The sequence below is a fragment of the Chiloscyllium plagiosum genome, unplaced genomic scaffold (genome assembly GCF_037043375.1).
Source record: "Chiloscyllium plagiosum isolate Xiang-an unplaced genomic scaffold, Cpla_swu_hap1 HiC_scaffold_21, whole genome shotgun sequence".
NCBI classification, from domain to species: domain Eukaryota; kingdom Metazoa; phylum Chordata; class Chondrichthyes; order Orectolobiformes; family Hemiscylliidae; genus Chiloscyllium; species Chiloscyllium plagiosum.
Genome location: NW_028270159.1, coordinates 18,801,553 through 18,817,928, shown reverse-complemented (window position 1 = coordinate 18,817,928; position 16,376 = coordinate 18,801,553). Strand labels below are relative to the sequence as shown.

Genomic DNA, 16,376 nt, shown 5'->3' with positions numbered 1-16,376 from the left:
CACAAAGACCAGCCAAAACCAATTTTGCATATGCTCACCTAAATAGCCATAATTTTCCATTTGTGTTATTAATATTTCACCAACTGTAAGGATAGCCAAATGAAGATGACTCAGTTGTTGAAATTCAAAACTTGATTACATTAGACAAGCCAGTAAATGAAAATCATTCTAAACAAAGTTGACTTCCAATGCTTTGTTGGGCAGTGCACCATTCTGTAGTCAAAACGAGAGCTCAGTGATTTCATGAATGAAATTGGTACGCACTCAGTCATAGAGACGTACAGCATGGAAACAGACCCTTTGGTCCAACCAGTCCATGCCAACCAGATGTCCCAAACCAATCTAGTCCCACCTGTAAGCACCTGGCCCATATCCCTCCAAACCCTTCCTATTCATATACCCATCTATATTGGGGAGACAGGCCGCCTACTTGCGGAGCGTTTCAGAGAACACCTCTGGGACACCCGGACCAACCAACCCAACCACCCTGTAGCTCAACATTTCAATTCCCCCTCCCACTCCACCAAGGATATGCAGGTCTTTGGACTCCTCCATCGTCAGACCACAACAAAACGACGGTTGGAGGAAGAACGCCTCATCTTCCGGCTAGGAACCCTCCAACCACAAGGGATGAACTCGGATTTCACCAGTTTCCTCATTTCCCCTCCCCCCAGCCTGTCTCAGTCAAATCCATCAAATTCAGCACCGCCTTCCTAACCTGCAATCTTCTTCCCGACCTCTCCGCCCCCACCCCAGTCTGACCTATCACCCTCACCTTGACCTCTTTCCACCTATCACATTTCCGACGCCCCTCCCCCAAGTCCCTCCTCCCTATCTTTTATCTTAGCCTGCTGGACCAACTTTCCTCATTCCTGAAGGGCTAATGCCCGAAACGTCGATTCTCCTGTTCCCTAGATGCTGCCTGACCTGCTGCGCTTTTCCAGCAACACATTTCCATCTCTATTCATATACCCATCCAAATACCTTTTAAATGTTGCAATTGTACCAGCCTCCACCACTTCCTCTGGCAGCTCATTCCATACACATACCATCCTCTGCATGAAAATGTTGCCCCTTAGGTCTCTTTTATATCTTTCCCCTCTCACCCTAAACCTATGCCCTCTAGTCCTGGATTCCCCCACCCCAGGGAAAAGACTATCCTATCCATGCCCCTCAATTTTGTAAACCTCTATAAAGGTCACCCCTCAGCCTCTGACACTCCAGGGAAAAACAGCCCCAGCCTGCTCATCCTCTCCCTTTTTGCTCAAGTGCTCCAACCCTGGCAACATCCTTGAAAGGGTTCAGGAAAGAGATTTACAAGTTTCACAACATCTTTCCAATATGAAGACCAGAACTGCACACGATATTCCAACAGTGGCCTAACCAATGTCCTGTACAGCCGCAACATGACCCCCCAACTCCTGTACTCAATACTCTGACCAATAAAGGAAAGCATACCAAATGCCTTCTTCACTATCCTGTCTACCTGTGGCTGTACTTTCAAGGATCTATGAACCTGCATTCCAAGGTCTCTTTGTTCAGCAACACTCCCTAGGACCTTACCATTAAGTGTAAAAGTCCTGCTAAGATTTGCTTTCCCAAAATGCAGCACCTCGCATTTATCGGAATTAAACTCCATCTGCCACTTCTCAGCCCATTTGCCCATCTGGTCCAGATCCTGTTGTAATCTGAGGTAACCCCTCTTTGCTGCCCACTACACCTCCATTTTTGGTGTCATCTGCAAACCTACTAACTGTACCTCTTGTGCTCACATCCAAATCAATGACTAAAAGTAAAGAAGAGAACCCAGCACCGATCCTGGTGACATTCCACTGGTCACAGGCCTCTAGTCTGAAAAACAACCCTCCCCCACCACCCTCCATCTTCTACCTTTGAGCCAGTTCTGTATCCAAATGGCTAGTTGTCCCTGTTTTCCGTGAGATCTAACCTTGCTAATCAGTCTCCCATGGGGAAACTTCTCACAAAAGGGGTGGGACTTTGGAACTAAAACATATCAAGATCACTCCTGAAGTGTTCAAGGAATTGGGAAATAAAAAAGTGAGGTTAATTAGGTTGAGACATATCATTCTGATAGGTCAAGACACTATAAGGCCAAATTTCTGGTATTTCCAAGATCCTATAACCGACTCTTCAATCAATCCCAAGTACTCCCCATCACTCTCCTCTCACTCTTACAACCTTACACCAAGCTGCTCCTGCCATCGTTGCAGCAGTAAAATCATTACAAATACATGACAGGGACTTTGAATCTAGCAAGACATATACACAGCAGTGTACTGAACTCAGAATTGCTATTCCCAGTTTAAGCAGTCATGAAGAACCAAATGATGTACAAATAAGTGTAATGAGAACATTAAAAAGTTAAAAACTGCACAGTATTGCAATCTACTGTTGTGAACAAGTCAGCATTCTCAATTAGTCATTTTATCTATTTACTAATTAAGTTATGAACCTTTGATGCTCAAAGTTATAGGCTTTGAAAAAGGTCTTTCTAACTAAGATCTAGTTGGTCAAATGTTATTAATTAATTATACAGCATTTTGACCACAGTTGTTTGTGATTACATTGTACCCTTGAAGTTCTGCACAAAAACATATGCAGTTATTAGAAGTGATCATTTCAATTTTTTTTTAAAAAAAACACATTTCATTAAAAGACCCATTTTTAATGACAAAACTGAAGATTCATTGCTATTTGATTGTGCAGCTTATGTCAAAATAGTCATTTGACAGTCAGAATGGAACCTGAGGAACCATCACAACAGATATTACTGTACTACAGGACCAGAATAAACTAAACTAGTGACATGTCCAAGTTATTAACTTGGAGAATGGAATTCTCAAACTACTCCACTGGGAAAAAAAGAAGAACTTTCACAGCACCTGAAACATTGTGCAGTGGCCATCACAAAGTAATTAACCTATAGTTCCATTACCAATAGCCACAAATATTTTCATTATCCAAAACAAATTCAATACATAACTAAATTCTCAGCTTCATATCTGGTCCCTCAGCAACTCACCATGTTGTCCCATTCTCCCCCCCCCCCCTCAGTCAAAGCAAAATGCTCTGAGACAATATAGTTTTACCTCCATCTTTATTCAAGGCCTGAAGGGAGAGAGAACAAATCACCTGTGCGCATAGAGACAGGAGTTCTGTCTTCTTTGGAAGAGCAGATTTTTAAATGAATTACATAGTCATGTTATAGGAAAGTGCATCCAGGTAAGGCAATATATATATGCAAAATATATTAAATTGGGTGACCATTACAATCAGCAAGTGTCAGCAGTAAAGATGAAGCCATCTGCTGTTGCACAATGAACAATTGGTTTCACATAAATGAATAAGTTTCACCTTGTTAACTGACTTTACATATAAAATGCTTCCAATATTAAGTGGCTGTAGATAATGAATGCTTTTCCACCTTGTTAACCCATGACCCGTGCTTCCAGCACCCCATTGTTAACTGCAAGTCCTAGCTTATCCAAGTCATGCTCAGCTGAACCTCATTTCACAATACTCAGAACTTATACCCTATACATTCTCAACAATGTTAATCCAAAATTTAGACCAATAATGACCACCTACAACAGGGCATTTGCGCATTAACAAAATGGTACATTAACAGGTCAGCAGAAAAAAACCACAGCACAGACTGAAAAATAAATTTGCAGACTGGAGTGGGAGTGACCAGATCAGGGAGAGTGAGTGACAATTGATCAGATAATCTATGACGACCATTGGCACGACAAAATCCACATCTTTGGATCTAGCTTGGAAGGAAGGCCTTGAAAATTTCATCTCAGCATAAGTAAAATCCTAGGCCAAAACAGGAAATGTGTTTTAGAATTAGTATTTAGAACATTGATGGAGGGGGGGGGGGGGGGGGGGGGGGAGGAGGAGGAGACAAAGAAAGGGAGAGATGGGGGTCAGTACACAAATCTCAGAATTGACAGGTTTAGCTCCAAATTTCCTGTCAGCTGGCTACTCAGCACTTAGCAATGCAGCTCTTGACAGAATTTGAATGGCAAGAACTACAAATTAAAAACTGCATATTTTGAAAAAAATCTGGCGACATCAGCATTTGCCTACAATTTTGATTTTAATATAGGGCTAATGGTCAAAGCACAGCCTTCAGTACATTCCAACTATTTTATACAAATGAATTATGTTCTGATTAGCACAACTAATTCCCTTGTGTCTCTGCAAGACATCTTCATTATCATTTGCAGCCTCTGAGCAATAGCTTTTAATAACCGAGATCACCTATAAAATTGCTAGAAAACTGCATTACCTCAGCCAATATGACGACATATCCACTTGTCAGTTAAAGATATATTTTCTAACCAACTTGTTCAGAGATGTTAACTTATTACCAAGCCTACTGGTCCACAACATCGCCCACCACCATGCTACAACAGCATTTACCCGTTAATTAGGTGGAGCATCCATTCCAGTTAAATCTTTAGCTTCAATTTTAAGCTGGCCTATTAAACCTGAAGGGTTCTTATGTATCTAAACATTTCTGCACTCCAAGTCGTACGTTTCTCTTTTTGGATTTGCCTAAGATGAAACTCTTAGCATTTCAGGTATCCACTGCTTGTAAATTAAGTACACGGTGGCTAGCACTGCTGCCTCACAGCGCCAGAGACCTGGGTTCAATTCCCGCCTCAGGCAACTGTGTGCAAACTCCACATTCTCCCCATGTCTGCATGGGTTTCTCCGGTTTCCTCCCACAGTCCAAAAAATGTGCAGGTTAGGTGAATTAGCCATGCTAAATTGCCCATAGTGTTAGGTGAAGGGGTAAATGTAGGGGAATGGGTCTGGGTGGGTTGCTCTTTGGAGAGTCGGTGGGCCTGTTTCCACACTAGGTAATCTAATCTTGCAGAAAAAAAAAGAGTTCATCTGCCTCAGCTGCAAACAATTCTTTTGCAGCATTAGGCAATTCAGCCATGAGTCCATGTCTGCTCTCCATGGCATGACCCCAATCCTATTCCTCTGTTAATATCAGTAGCCCTGAAGTTCTAATTTCCTTTTATAATCATTCATACCTTGAAACTAGTTGCAGGGTCACATATTACAAAATTTTTCAAAGAAGTCCTTCCTCACATCACCGTCAAAGTCTTGTCCAAATTAATTCTGTACTCCCAGGCCTTGATCCACCATTTTCAAAAACATTCACTCATGGGATGTGGGCGATGATTGGCCAGCATTTGTTGCCCTTCAGATGGTGGTGGTAGTGGTGAGCTGCCTTCTTGAATCACTACTGTCCATGTGCAGTGGATTAACCCACAATGCCATTAAGGAGAGAATTGCAGAACTTTGACCCAGCAACACAAAGAATGGCAATAGATTTCCAAGTCAGGATAATTGGTTTGATGGGGAGCTTGCAGGCAGTGGTGATCCCATGTATCTGCTGTCTTTGGCCCTACGGATGGCAGTCGTCTTGGGTTTGGAAGGTACTGTCTAAAGGATTTTGGCAAATTTCTGCAGTGCACCTTGCCGATAGTAGCAATAGTATACTGAGCGTCAGTAATGGAAGGAGTGGTTGCTTGTGTATGTGCTGCCAATCAAGTCATGGGTGGTGCCAAGTTTCTAATGTTGATGGAGCGGCACCAATCCAGGCAAGCGGGGAGTGTACCATCACCCTGACTTGTGTTACAGAAGGTGGACAGGCTCTGGAGAATCTGGAGATGAATTACAAGCTACAGTTTTCCTCACTTCTGACCTGCTCCTGTAGCTGCTGTGTTTATGCGGCTAGTCCAGTTCTGTTCCTGGTCCATGTTAACCCCAAACATGTTAATTGCAGCATATTCAGTGATGGTTACACCATTGAAAATCATGGGACAGTGATCAGAGCATCTCTTGTTGGAGGAAGTCATTGCCAGGCATCTGTGGGGCACAAATATTGCTGGAATGTTGTCAGGGCCCATTGCCTTTGAAGTGGAGTGAAATCAAATTGGCTGAAGACTGGTATTTGTAACACTAAGGAGCACTAGAGCGAGTTTTCCTTTCCCACTTTAACCATATGTATCACAATCTTGTAAACCACTATCAGATCTCTTCTCCACCTCCTTGGCTCGAAAACAAAATTAAGGTGAACAATTCCACTTTTTCCCCCAAACCTAACCTTGTAGATGATTCCTCCATTCCTGGAATCACACTGGTCAATCCTCACTGGACACAAAAGGCCTTCACATTCTTCAGTGTGTGCAAGTCAGAATTGGATGCAATACTCTAGTTGGGCCCAAGCAGAACAAATGGAAACACCCCCACCACTCAATGCAAACACTCCTCAAGACAATGCCTTTTAAACATGCTATTTTCCTAACCCTGTATACCACTGGTAATCAGAAATCTATCAAACTCTGCCTTAAACATACAAAGACTCAGCCTCCACAAATTGTCTGCAATAGGAAATTTCAAGGGTTCACTACCAGAGTAAGATAATAACTTACTTTGGTCACAAGTGGAATTGCACTTATTTTTAAAATTGCACCCCCTGGATTTACAGTCACCAACTGGAGAGGATCTTACTTGCATCTACCTTGTCTATCAAATATTTTTTTCAACTAGATCGCCTCGGTCTGAGACGTTAGAGACCATAGGCCCAGTTTGCCCATTCTCTCTTCATAGGATCCAGAATCATAACCTCACTTGCTTTTCTACTATTTAAAAATCCCAAGCTCACATGGTACTTGGCTAATCATCATGTTCTTCTACCCCCTGCATGCTCTTTAGAGTTGTATCAACTCAATATTGTCTTAATCAATCCCTACTCCCAAAAGCCACCACCTCACAGTTCCCAGTATTAGATTCACTTCGATTTGTCTGCCCATGTTAATAGCCTCATGTCCTGTTACAATTCAACATTCCAAGTTTGCCAATGTTCATGCTTGGTACAACAGAAAATTTTACCATTTATGCAAATAGCAAAGACTTTTATATCAAAAGCCTTGGTCCAGTCATTGAACACAATGACCTATCATCATGTCTGAAAAACAACCACTATTTTCTGCCACAAAGCTTTTGTTTTCACAAACCGGATGATACTCTTATTCAAGAAGTCACAATTTTGTCAACTAGCCTTGTTTTACTTTCCAAACACACAAGATATGAAAGGATAATATTAAAATCACAGCAATCCAAATTCCTATAACCTAAAAAACTAAATTTGCTTAGTCCAGAATGATCTGGTTTCCAAAATCCATCTTTCGTTAACTCCATGCGACTGTTGATGTAGTCCTTCCATTTTTCCAAAACCTTATCACTCAAGTCCAAGATCATGAACTTTCATATACAAGTCACACAATCCATTTGGAAAATATGAATGAGTAACATCTTTACTCAAGCCATCGCAAGTGTATCGAGTACAGGAGTTGAGAGGTTATGTTGTGGAGATACAGGACATTGGTTAGACCACTGTTGCAATTCTGGTCTTCTATATGTTGCGAAACTTGAAAGGGTTCAGAAAAGGATTTACAAGGATGTTGCCAGAGTTGGAGGATTTGAGCTATAGGGAGAGGCTGGACAGGCTGGGGCTGTTTTCCCTGAAGCGTTGGAAGCTGAGGGGTGGCCTTTTAGAGGTTTATAAAATCATGAGGGGCATGGATAGGGTAAATAGACAAAATATTTTCTCTGGGGTGGGGGAGTCCAGAACTAGAGGGCATAGGTTTAGGGCGAGAGCGGAAAGATATAAAAGAGACCCAAGGGGCAACGTTTTCACACAGAGGGTGGTACGTGTATGGAATGAGCTGCCAGAAGAATTGGTGGAGGCTGGTACAATTGCAACATTTAAAAGGGATCTGGAGGAGTATATGAATAGGAAGGGTTTGGAGGGATATGGGCCAGGTGCTGGCAGGTGGGACTAGATTGGGTTGGGATATAAGGTCAGCATGGACTGCTTGGGCTGAAGGGTCTGTTTCTGTGCTGTACATCTCTATGACTAAGTGACCGATGAAGTCCAGAGTATAACCTGGAGAAAGTGTAGTTTCCTGATCAGATTTTTACTTTGTATAGTTATGCACATTAAATCAAACAGAATAGTCACAAATCATATGAACTTTGTCATGCATCTTCAGATATAATTCAACATTGTTGTGACAAATTTAGTGTCAACTCCTAGACCTACAAAGCTTATTCTGGTGAGGGAGTTTGGCTGTCAGCATGTCTGTATTACAAATTGTAGGTGGGAACAGTTAGCTTAGTATTAACATGCTATTAAAATATTTAAATAGGCATGCTAAATGCAAATAAACAATTCAATGAGGCAAAATTAGGAAGCCCTGCCTGGTGCAAAGTTCAATTCCAGTGTGGACCTCGAGTTACAAACTTATCAGTAGTGGCACACGAGTAGCATGTAACAGAGCTGAATTGAGCATTTTTCCCCACCACTGCCCACACTCATCACTGCTTTTCTAAATCGCACTACCACTAATTCTCTAGGACTGCATTCTCGGGTCTTTACTTCACAAATGACATGAACAGCAAATTAGTTGGCCATTCGCCATGATGTCTTTCAGATACATCTGTTCTTGCACAATGAGTACAGCAAAAATCTGAAGCAGGAATCCCAGATGCTGTTTCTCAGCTAGAATTCAGGAAAACCTTCAAATTATGCCACTTAAATACATTTAAACACCCTAAAGAGTGTGGCATGAAATAGAACCTAATGGGGTACTACACGAACTCAATTTAGTTTGTACTCATGATTCAATACTCTCCATTTTTGGTAATAGAGTATTAGTCAAATTAGTACAAATTAACAAATTGGGATCAAACGTGATTAATTTACTTGCTAAAAAAAAAAGAGAAAATTGATTTTACTCTGCTCCACTTAAAAAAAACACTTGATCAACTAGCATTTATGCACCCAAGTCAGAAAATTGTGGGTGCCCTTTTTCAGCACTGAAGCACAAAACAAAACCAAGGCTAACACTCCAATACAATAAAGAGTAAATGTTATACTTCAGCAGCACTACCTTTTAAGGGTTGTGATACAATGTAGTGCTATCTACCCTCTTGGGTAGACAGAAAAGACATCACTGCGTGATTTAAAGAGTAATTGAATCATTAGTATCCTGGCCAATAATTTAACCCTCAACATCTGAAAGAAAGACGATGCGGATATGTCCTGTCACTGAGTAAGCTTGTGTGTAAACTTGGATGACATCCCCAACATTATAAATCATTACTGCATTTTCAAAGAAATACCTGAATGTCATGAAAAGTAGTGCATAATTCTAATTCAAAAACATGGTGCATTAACATTATTGGCCTTGCAGTCAACCACTCATACATCTTTACACTTGGGGATAATTCAAGTGCAATTAGATATTCTAAACCCAGTTACCCTTCCTTCAAAAATTTCCTCAAATCAGCTGCAAGAGGAAGCTCTATTGTATGACAACTAGCATCAAATTCAGACACAAGCCACGAAAAGGAGATATTTGCAACAGTGAATAGAATCCTTAAAGATAAAAAGTGATGAAAATAAACAAAACTCATTCCAATTTGTACTTGTCTATTTTACTAGATTTAGGACAGAAAAAGAGAGTCAAGAATAGATTCCTTTATGCAAGAAATTGAAGGAAATCTCCATAGGATAATGATATTTGACAGCAAAGTCAAACATTGCACATTAAGAAGGATTTAAAATAGAACCAGACTAAAATTAAAATTGCAATATCTCAAAATACAGCTCTAAACCATTTGAGTTACAATAAATTAGCAGAATGCTGACATTACTATATGCAATTTGTATCCAAAATAGATTTCCACTGATGCTCTTCATCTCACACGAAGAGGAGATAAGAGCAAAATTACCTCCTTTTGTTTCTATTTCTTAAAAAAAACCAAAGCATTCAGATTGGTTATGACTATAATTGCTGATTAATGAGTTTAAATCATGTTTATCTCACCTACCTTCAATTTTTGTAGAAGCAACAAATAGTTAGTCCTAAACCCAGCTCCCAATTTTACAAGATCAGCTGTGGTGCATCCCACTGGAATAAATGGAGTCACAAATTAAGTCAGAAGATTCAACACTACAACTTGGCTAGCAGTTTGAAAATAGTCATTTTCTTTAGATCTACTTATGGATCTATAGTTCAATTAACAAATCATTTAGAATGCTTAAAATAATTTAATTGCTGCCACTGATCAAATATCAAGCAACTACTTCCCTTGCTGCTCTCCAAGGTTTCCATACGCTGCAGAAGGTACTTAAGACACAGTCTATATTAGACCATTGAAATTCTCTGGTTTTGGCAAATGAAACAAATTGTGTAAAATGATACAGATTCAACTTATGCTTTCATCTGTACACAATTATCCTTCAACCAGCTCATGTGTAACACTTGCAACAATTCAGACACATTCAGCTCAGCAGAAACTCACATATACCACATCTCAGCCAACATACAGAACATTGAATACAAATTCCTACACTGCCATGCCAGCAGAAATGCAGAACAAATACTTCATATTTGAGACTCAATCCCAATAAAACTCAACTGCATGTTAGTATACTTAATCCTGGTATGTTTCATGACAAAGCTTTTCAATTTTTCACATTTAGCACTTAATTCTTTGTACTGACAATCCTTCTAATGAGATTAGAAAGATAACTCAAAAAATTTATTAATTAAACTAAAGATCTTTCAACACCACAAAGTGAGCAAGCAAGGGAACTACCTGAACTGCTTTGTAGTGTTCCATGGAACCCAACATAAATAAGAGTCCTAAAATTTACCAAGGAACTAAGTACTTCAGCTGGCATTAACTATCAGAAAAGCAAACTGCACGTGAAAGACTTCAATATGATATTAACATTATGGAGTCACACAAGGCAATGTGTGACTCCATAAGTACAAGCAACAACTACCTGTTAGTTATCACAGTACCAAACTCATCAAGGAAATGCTTGTGGCACAGACATTAGATTAGATTCCCTACAATATTGAAACAGGGCCTTCGGTCCAACAAGTCCACACCGACCCTCTGAAGAGCAACCCACCCAGACCTATTTCCCCACCCTACATTTACCCCTGACTAATGGGCCTAACACTACGGGCAATTTAGCATGGCCAATTAACCTCACCTGCACATCTTCAGATTGTGGGAGAAAACAGAGCACCCGGAGGAAACCCATGCAGACAATGGAAGAATGTGCAGACTCCACACAGACAGTCGCTCAAGGCTGGAATAGAACAGGTTCTTGGGGCTGAGAGACAGCAGTGCTAACCACTGAGACACCATGCCACCGAGCAGAGAACATAGACAAAAAAAACACAAGTGAAGCCTGACAGAGATCACTGACTAATAAGCGTGAATCACTGAAAAATGAATTTACAAAAGCATGTCAACTACCGTTTTGCCTCAGTGCTCACAATTATTGCAACATTGACTTCATGCAACATGCCAGAAGAGGTAAAGTTTGTCAAACAACTAAGTTAGTTAAATTTGAATCCAAACTAACAATCCATAAATCACTTTCCTCATTGGAATTGGTATAACAATGCAAGATTTTATCTATTACCAGTTATCATGAAATGAAACAAAAGGGAGTTTTTACAAATTATTTCAGATTCAAAGATCCACCCAAATTCAAGGCCAACTGTCAGCAGTAAACTGGGATTAGTAAAATTCCACACCCATTGACATGTCTATTCCAAACTCCTGTAACATTAGGATTAGGGCTAAATGCCAATAGTAAATTACCATTGTTTAAACACAATGTTGCTGGTATGCAATTGGCACAGAACTCTTTACCAAATGCAAACAATACATATTAAACAAAAAACAGACCAATTAGGAGGCATTTTCAAAATAAGAGTACTTTGAAAGCTTATGCTATTAAATTCCAGCTAAATAACACTTTTGTCAACACAACCAAAAAAAAATCTAATATGAAGTACTTTAGGTAGTTCTGCATCCATTATAATGTTCTAACAATTTACATATACTAGAAAAAAAAACTTAATTTAGGGCACTGGGCTCCCGCTATGCTGATTCTGCAAATGATTACTTAATTCAATATTGCGATTCAAGTAGAAAAAAACTACACAAATCATTGCACCGTCTGGTGTAAAATAGGTCCAGGCCACAATTCATTACGAATATTGTATTGTCACAGATGTGCCACAATGGACTACTTTCCAGCATTAAGTGAAAGGAAAACATGGTTTTAAAAAAAAAACTGTTGATTGAGAAGATTTATTCTTGCAGTAAGTCAGCACAAACATTGGGCCAACTAACCACCTTCAACTGTAACCATGTTATGATTTTACACCGACTTCCTTGACTAATCAGCCAAACTGCAGCTTTGGTCAATGCCAAAAGTCTATTTCTCCAACTGTGATTATCCACAAAAAACCTTGTTCCATTTATCTTAAAGTTACTACTCTCTACTGTTGTGAAAAACTATGCCAGATGCATAGTACTCATTGCTTTCAATTTTATAAAGACATACATGTTCTCATCAAGTTGGACTCATTAATGCATTAATTTAAATGAAGCCTATCAGATCCCAGTTTCCTGCAGTGTGAAGTGGTGCATTCAATCTATTGTTCTCTATACAATTTAACTCTGCACCCATAAAGAAAATTTTGAATCAGTGTTGTAGGCAAGGAGAAATATTACTTGGCATACTTGTCACTTACGTTTATAACTGAATCAATTGTTACCCAGATGAATACCAGAATTATGCTAGTTACACATTGTAAGTGAATGCCATGAGGATTTACCGTACGAGTTAGCCAAACCCTTAAGCCACAACATATTAAACATTTTACTATTAGCAGGGTACATGCACTCTGCAGATATGTTCACACCGAAAGTTCAATAAAATTAAATTCTAGGTTGAGACTGTTGCAGACGGGCTCCAAATTCACACGATGTAGTCTGCCTTTTGCAAGAATTCCTTTCCCCACCCAAACTGGCATCAGTCCTCCACAAATATCAGCTGGATGATGCGGTCAGTCACTTGCCAAAACAAAAAAAAACAGCCGAATTGTTGCATTCAATTGGTGGGAGCAGGGAAAAAAAAAGTGATCCGGCCTCTCGTCCCTTCCCTTGCACAGGCAAAGGGGCACAGTAACCGGCTACAAGGGGGTTTAAAGCAGCAATCTGTACACAGGCTCAGAGGAGGGCTGTCAGCCCAGGCGGGATCTCCCGGCAGGAAAGGGGAGCGGCTTCTTCCCCTCACTGCAGGGGAAGGCTGAGTAGGCCCGACCGGGCTGGGCTGGGCTGGGCCGGGCCGGGCCGGGCCGACCTTCCGGGATCACGCACAGCTTCCCAGCGCATCCACAACACAAAAGGCCGCTGAGGAGGAGCAGCCTTGTGCCTGTCTGCCTCGCTCCCTCCCTCCCTTCCTTCCTCCTCCAGCTCCACATCCCCGGGTAAAGCCCCGCAGCCGAACACTCGCCTCCCGCCTCCCATTCCCGGCCTTACCGACTTCCGCACAGACCTCCGCGAGGAATTCTCTGTCGATCTCCCTTTCGGTTCCCCGCGGAATCAAAAACAAAAATCACTTCAGAAAACTCTCCCCCGTCCGCAACTTCCAAGATGGCGCCTCCCTCCGACGGGGTTTCCTGCGGCACGTCACAGGGGTGGGTCAAGGGTCAGCGCCTTTACGTTCCGTCATTCATACTCTTCCGCACAGGGCTTGAGGTTCTTTATGCTTTGCGACTGGGAAGCTGGCATTATTGGTGTAGCGTTTTGCAAAGTTCACGTTTCACTATTTTATTTCATCTTGCCATTTAGAATTTTTGGAATCATGCATTTGAACTATTAACCATGTAATTTTCCTTTTTTTAAAAACAAAGTTAGGATATCAAGTGTCCCCTTACCTGCAACTTCCTTGATTGCAGCTGAGATCTATCCGCTTTAGCAAGTCCAAAGTGATCCTATTATCATTCAGTATTAACCTGTGCATTGCATTGATTGGAAAGCATCCATCTGATATTGATGGAAAAACTAAACACAAGGGAGAAATGAATATGAGATATCGTAAAATCATAAAGCTTGTTTCTGTAATGGTGCCATGAAATTCCCATCAATTGTAAAAACATATCTGGATTACTCGTGCATTAGGGAGGAATTCTGCCATCCCTACCCAGTCTGGTCTATATGTGATTTCACACAAAAAGATGTATGGAAAATGTGACTTTTTTCAGCAATACTCAAATTCTGTATTTCAAATATTTGAATAATTTTACAATGTTGGAACATTCTCTTGTTATAAGCCCTTTCTGTTTGCTATTTAGCACATCCCTATGTTGTCAGTTTCGTTTACTGTAAATTGCTAACGCTGATTGATTATACTTCTGGACGTGCTGTAACTTGGCCTCACCTTCTATTCAACGTGTCCACACTGCCTTCCCACACCAATCAGAAAGCAACATTAAGTATTATATTTATTGTAAAGACTCATTATTCCCAATTTGATTATTCCTTCCAAAATTCAAGATTATCTTAAACGGTAATGATTATTCTTCTAGGTTGTTCACTGTAACATGCTGTTACACTTTATGGACTCCTGTAGACTCCAAGGCAATCCCAAACTGCTGGATACTCATGCCTAATGATGCAGAGCTGACCTTGTTGATACTAAATTTAAAAATAAAATGCAGCCCATCATACACTTAAAATGTTGGAAATATTTAGTAAATATTTCCAACATTTTAAGTCTTTGTAGGGTTGCATTTTGTTTATTTTTAAATGTAGTCCTGACAAGATCAGCTCTGCATCATTAGGCATGAGTATCCAGCAAGATTGGCAATCATGAAAACAGAAATAAAGTTAACAACTCAGGTTGTGAAACTTTTATCAATCATGGAAGGTTTCGTTGTTGTTTTCTCTCCATAGATGCTATTTAGGGTTTCCATCATCCACAGTATTTTTCTTTTCCATTATAAAAAAGTTATCTATAACCAAAATAAAATTTGACAATTATAAAGTTAAAACCTTTGACACAAACCAAGCATTACCAATGTTAGCTGTTTATAGTCTGGGTACAAGTGTTTTAGTTTATTTGAGTCACGCTTCTCAGTGGAGCTTGAATTGTTCATGAGCAGAGATTAAGGATTTATCTTACTTCTGTGCATTTTCAGAAAGATTAACCATTCCAATAATGTTCATTTGCTACAAATCTACATTGTGCACAATAAACTGTTCAAGTCTTAAGTGACCACATAGAGTCATAGAGTCATAGAGATGTACAGCATGGACAGGTCCAACCTGTCCATGCCGACCAGATATCACAACCCAATCTAGTCCCACCTGACAGCACCTGGCCCATATCCCTCCAAACCCTTCCTATTCATATACCCATCCAAATGCCTCTTAAATGTTGCAATTGTACCAGCCTCCACCACATCCTCTGGCAGCTCATTCCATACACGTACCACCCTCTGCTTGAAAATGTTGCCCCTTAGGTCTCTTTTAAATCTTTCCCCTCTCACCCTAAACCTATGCCCTCAAGTTCTGGACTCCCCCACTCCAGGGAAAAAGACTTTGTCTATTTATCTTATCCATGTCCCTCAATTTTGTAAACCTCTGTAAGGTCACCCCTCAGCCTCCGACGCTCCAGGGAAAGCAGCCCAAGCCTGTTCAGCGTCTCCCTGTAGCTCAAATCCTCCAACCCTGGCAACATCCTTCTAAATCTTTTCTGAACCTTTCAAGTTTCACAACATCTTTCCGATAGGAAGGAGACCACAGTTGCATGCAATATTCCAACAATGACCTAACCAATGTCTTGTACAGCCACAACATGACGTCCCAACTCCTGTACTGAAAATGTGTTGCTGGAAAAGCGCAGCAGGTCAGGCAGCATCCAAGGAACAGGAGAATCGACGTTTTGGGCATAAGCCCTTCTGGCTTATGTCCGAAATGTCGATTCTCCTGTTCCTTGGATGCTGCCTGACCTGCTGCACTTTTCCAGCAACATATTTTCAGCTCTGATCTCCAGCATCTGCAGTCCTCACTTTCTCCTCCCAACTCCTGTACTCAATACTCTGACCAATAAAGGAAAGCATTCTATCTGCCTGCGACTCCACTTTCAAGGAGCTATGAACCTGCACTCCAAGGTCTCTTTGTTCAGCAACACTCCCTAGGACCTTACCATTAAGTGTATAAGTCCTGCTAAGATTTGATTTCCCAAAATGCAGCACCTCACATTTATCTGAATTAAACTCCATCTGCCACTTCTCAGCCCATTGGCCCATCTGGTCCAGACCCTGTTGTAATCTGAGGTGACCCTGTTCGCTGTCCATTACACCTCCAACTTTGGTGTAATCTGCAAATTTACTAACTATACCTCTTATGCTCGCATCCAAATCATTTATGTAAATGAC

General features: G+C 40.7%; 1 protein-coding gene across 4 annotated transcripts in view; it reads right to left on the bottom strand.

Moving 5' to 3' along the window:
- LOC122564890 (ras-related protein Rab-14) overlaps nucleotides 1-13,609 on the bottom strand; it is a 40,129-nt gene extending 26,520 nt beyond the window's left edge. For 2 of the 4 annotated variants that reach the window (XM_043720301.2, XM_043720300.2), the window contains exons 1-2: nucleotides 13,474-13,609; nucleotides 9,946-10,025 (exon numbers count right to left, since the gene is read on the bottom strand). The gene's annotated coding sequence lies outside the window, so the exon portion shown is untranslated. The remainder of the gene's footprint in view (nucleotides 1-9,945; nucleotides 10,026-13,473) is intronic. The other 2 variants (XM_043720302.2, XM_043720303.2) reach the window with 2 other exon arrangements.
- Nucleotides 13,610-16,376: the final 2,767 nt, after the last annotated feature.